This window comes from Etheostoma spectabile, chromosome 3 (genome assembly GCF_008692095.1).
Source record: "Etheostoma spectabile isolate EspeVRDwgs_2016 chromosome 3, UIUC_Espe_1.0, whole genome shotgun sequence".
Taxonomy (NCBI): Eukaryota; Metazoa; Chordata; class Actinopteri; order Perciformes; family Percidae; genus Etheostoma; species Etheostoma spectabile.
In genome coordinates, this window is record NC_045735.1 from 13,859,819 (window position 1) to 13,864,734 (window position 4,916).

Here is a 4,916-nt window from a genome sequence, read left to right on the forward strand (position 1 = left end):
AGTGCTGGACCAGCGCCCTGAGCGGTTGGGGGGTACGATGCCTTGCTCAAGAGTACCTGGCACTGCCCAGGGGGTGAAGTGGCATCTCTCCAGCTACCAAGCCACACTCCGTACTTTGGTCCGTATGGGGACTTGAACCAGTGACCCTCCGGTTCCCAACACCACTCCCTACGGACTGAGCTACAGCCACCCCCTAAATGCGAAAATGAAACAAAGTTACCCAAGCAGGTCAAGTAAAAGAAAAAAGTGAAAAGATGTCGATAAGTATTTGCAACGCTGCCAAACTTTTTTACGGCTCCTGTTAACATGCCAGGAACAACAACATCCAAAGCGCTGAACACGCCGCTACAGCAGCACCAGCAGCTAGCTGTGAAGTGGCGCTAGGTGAGGATAACGTTAACCAAGACAATGAAGACAACATAATTTCTTTAAACAGCACCCTCTTTGGGATTTCTGCCTACATGCAGTTTTGGGTGTGAATCTGCTAGGCTAGAATTGGTGTTAGAGGTCATGGAGAAGAAGCGCAGAGAAGCTGCTTGAGAAAAAGAAACCAGCCCTTCAGGCAGACGCTGCCAAATGAGTCAAGTTGACAGACATATCTTTCAGCAGTAGCAGGACCTTCATTAGCTTCCGTGGTTGATGATAGTGATGGTGGTGGTGGTGGTGGTGGTGGTGGTGTCGGCGATGAGTGAAGGTACAACCTAAGGTAAGCACAACTCCCCTTAAAACACTTTGCCCCTTGATAAAACTGAGCCAAAGACAAGTGTTGGACAAACTGATGCTAACACTACTACAACAGAGGAAGTAGGCATACTATTAGAGCTGCAAAGATTAATCAATTAATTGATAAGTTGTCAACTTTTAAATGAATCGCGTTTTTGATAATCGATTAGTCGGTCTGAGTCATTTAAAGAAAAGTAAAGGATTCTTTAATTCCAGCTTGTTAAACGGAATAGGTTCTAGTTTCTTTATAATTCCAAGTTGTGGCTCTACAAATAATGCAGTTTTGACCAATGTAGTCACTTTGACCCTGTAATGTCTTACATTATTCTTGTTTTTAGGTATTTGTCGTTCATCTTGTTTTTTTATTATCTCTAATGCACCTATAGTTGTGCCTCTCACAGTTTTATGGTACGGGTCGCTGTGCAATGACAATAAAGGTTTATCTTATCTTAGTTGATTCTTCCTCTAAATTCCTTTAAATAATTAGTGAGGCTCTTGTTGAAGATTATCCTAATTTTCTGCTATAAACACAGTAATAAAAGCAGATTACTGCAATTTCAACTGGCTAAAGACTGCAGGATTTAAAGTGTTTAACAGTGGTTCAGAGTGCAGCTGAGTACTGCCAGATTTCTCAAGACTCCACAAGGTAATTGAGGTCCTCACCTTTTGTTTTAGGGTGCCACCCAGGAAATCTTAGAGAATTAAGAGGTGCAATTTCTCCCCTCTCATATAAAACATATAAAAGTGACATTGAGTCGAGCTGGGGTAAAAATCTTTACACTATAATGGATTTCCTTTACCCTGTGTGGGGCATTTACTTTACCCTCCAATGCATGGGGTTCAGTTGGAGTTGATGAAGCCATATGGCTCAGGGAATCTGTGAATTTGTTGACGTTAGCTGGATAGTTAAAGTAAAAATGACTTAATCGATTTCAATGAAGTTTGGTGTAAAGTCAGAGCCCAGGCCCAGGAGTAAATCATTATTATTTTGCATGGATCTGGATCCATTTTCAGCCTGTTAGGGACCGGTATTTATGGAATGGACCACCGGAGGGAAATAGGGGAGGGTCATGTCATTTTATTCATGTCCTTTGTTGAGGAGAAGGTCATTCAAATTTTTTTTAGTCTTGTGGGGAGGTTTACTCAATTTTTTAATTCATGAAAACCGCAAAATTTCAAAGTGGCTTTTCTGGTGCATATTTTTCCATGTGCAATTTCCCAAACAGAATAAATCCCGCCGCACATATAAACACAAAACTGCTTTGCTAGTTACATCATGTTGTAACTAAGACATCTGCTGAAAAAATATTGCATTCATTAGTATGATTGCCATAGTATTTATTTAAAAAACATCAATAACACCAACGTACAAAAACAAAGCGGACCAGACTCAAGCTTTTATTTTGAAGAGTCAAAGCTGCGTGCGGACATCATAGAGCCCGGAAGGCATGAGACGGGAGGTCTCCAGGCTGCAGCCATACCCGACTCAAATATCCTTTTGGTCCCTGTGATTATTTGTGAAATTGTGCAACCGACAGCCTTTTCAAGACATTTGAGAAGGAAGGAGTGGTAGCATGCAAGCTCACAAATTAACGCTCGTCTGAGAAATTGAGTTTTGGATAATGTTCAATAAAATATTCAATGATTGAGGAAGCATAGTGACGAGTCCATAGCCATAGCCATAGCGTTTTCTTCTCCCTCTCTTTCTACCTGTGCCTCCAGCCTCATGATGTGTGAAGCCTCTGCATTCCTTCCTGTCACCAACGAGGTTGGCTAATGTTCGGGGAATGCAGTTGTGGCTGATGTTTGCCGCTGCTTCTTCATGTCAGTACCTGACATGTTCCTTCTGGTAAACACATCCATAACTGACTGCCTGGATTATGTTGTTTGTCAGGCTGGCAGACTATATCAATGGCCAGAAATCTTACTGGCTAAATGAGTGGTTATCTTGCTGATGGACTGAATGTTTGCATGGATTACAGTCTGTTCTTGATGAAGAAAACAACTCTTTCATTGTAATTATTTTAGTCTCAGACATAATTCATATGACAGGTGGCAGCATTATTGCACAAAGAGTTAAGTGTCAGATACTTTTACGCCCTCAGGTCTAACCCCTTTTAGATCTGGCTTTATAAATCCACTGATTGAGTTTAACGGTGTAGTGACCTAATTGTGAGCATAGTAAGGCTGTGTAACCTCGGCCTATACGTTACGTTTCTGTGCGTGATTTGAATAATGCTTACTGAATTTGTGTTGAGCATTTGGTCAAACAGATTCAGACTTGGTGAAATACCAGCAAAACCCACCTTTGTTAGGTAAACTTTGAATTACTTGTGTAGAGCCCTTGTTTTTAGCCATGATAGTGGCGTGCCTCGATGGATGATCGCGACGTGATCCTATGGATGGCAATGTTTGTCAGTCTGTCACTGACTTTGTCCAGACTGGAATATCTCAACAACTATAGCATGGATTGCTAATACATTTTGTACAGACATTTATTGTTTCCAGGAGAATGAATCCTTTAGCGATCATTCACTTTTCCTCTAGAGCCATTCAGTTCACAATTGTGGTTGTTGTGAGTGAAATATTTTGAAAATAATTGGATGGATACAGTGAAATTTGGTACATGCATTCATGTCGTCATTGGAAGTAATTTTAATCACTTTGGAAATGCCTTAACTTTTTATCTCTCACATTTCAATTTGCCCAGTACTTTGGTTTATGACAATGACAATCCGATTGTCCAACCTCAGCTTGTCAGCTTTTCAGCAACTGCATGGCCTATTTCTCACTTAAAATGTTTTCAGAATCACATTTCGGTAAGTAAATTGTAGTAAAGTATGAGATTGTATTCCAAACATGACTTTGAATTTCTGGAAAAACCAAACCCACGTGACGTGTTTGTCCAAACAGCTACCATCTCGTTGCTTTGGTATGTTCTGAGGCACTTTTTTGACCAACTCGGGGAGACTGATCAGCCCAACTGCCTTTTCTGCCGAGGGTCGGCCGTCTGGTCGGAGTGTCAGGGGCTTAATTCAGCCTCACAGTGCTGCTAGCTTGACTTTTGGCTCTTGTGTTTAATGGATTAGTAGTATTGATATTGCAGGTATTGGTCCACCCACCCATGTAGTTTGACAGTCTTTTCTGCAGCAATAACACATGTGAGCCAACTTGACTTAAACTTGATGCTTAACTTTAGTCACTCCCAGCTATGTTGTGATTTTGTCTTGTGTGAACATGGCTGTCTCTGAGCTTCCTGGAAACTGAAAACAAACCTTGACTTGTAGTGGAATCTGATGGTCCTTCCCACTGATATTTACAGAGCTGACATTCCACCACCCTTGTCAAAGATAAGTGCTATAAGTATGATTTGTGTGTGTGTGCGTGTGCGTGTGTGAGTGCGTGCATGTGATTCATAGCAGTGCACTTTTACACATCTCAGCAGAATGCACAGTTTTGGAGCTCAGGGTTTTGCACACGATTGCTTGATTAGTCAATGCTAAGATGGTGAACCTGGTTTTCAAAAACAAGTGAGCATGTGAGCGCGCAGACTTTAGCATTTAGCTCCGTCAAGCATTCTCCAAGTTGACACCAGTAACAAATGAAATCTGTCTGCACTTTCACAAACAATATGTTTGGCTATCAGATGATCTCAGTCACTTCCTAATGTCTTTGACAACCCGCCCTCCCCACACTGCCGCGATAGAGGGCATCATGATAATTGCTTCCATAAGGGAAGTCGGGGAATGTCTTGTGTATCTGACTTCCTGGCTTCTCTGCAGTCCTCGGGGACCTCTTACTCTGCGCGGCAGTCTGGGAAGGAGAGAAGGTGCCTGAGCTCTGCTGAGAATACAGATATACATACATGGCAACAAGATGAATGCATACAGTTCATCTAGGAGTGAAACTGTGAAGCTGGGTTGGGTAAGCCAGGGAATGTGTTCAAGTGTCCCACTTACTCCAGTGGTCCAGATATTATATTGTTTATACAAATAAGACATTTATTAAAGAAGACTGCCTGTTGTAATGGCATTAGCATTACTCCTGATGTTGAATTCTTGTCTTCCTGTATCTTTATTTTCCTTAAATGAATGTAAATCTTATTCACTCCCATACAGCTGTGGTGTTCGAGGCCCTGCTGTTTCCACTTTTTAAATATTTTGACAACTGTATGTATGCATGTATGCATGTAT

At 41.6% G+C, this 4,916-nt stretch overlaps 1 protein-coding gene across 1 annotated transcript in view; it reads left to right on the forward strand.

Annotated features, from left to right (window-relative positions):
* Nucleotides 1-4,916, forward strand: part of mmp28 (matrix metallopeptidase 28) — a 20,265-nt gene that overhangs the window by 5,360 nt on the left and 9,989 nt on the right. The gene's annotated exons all lie outside the window — the stretch shown is intronic.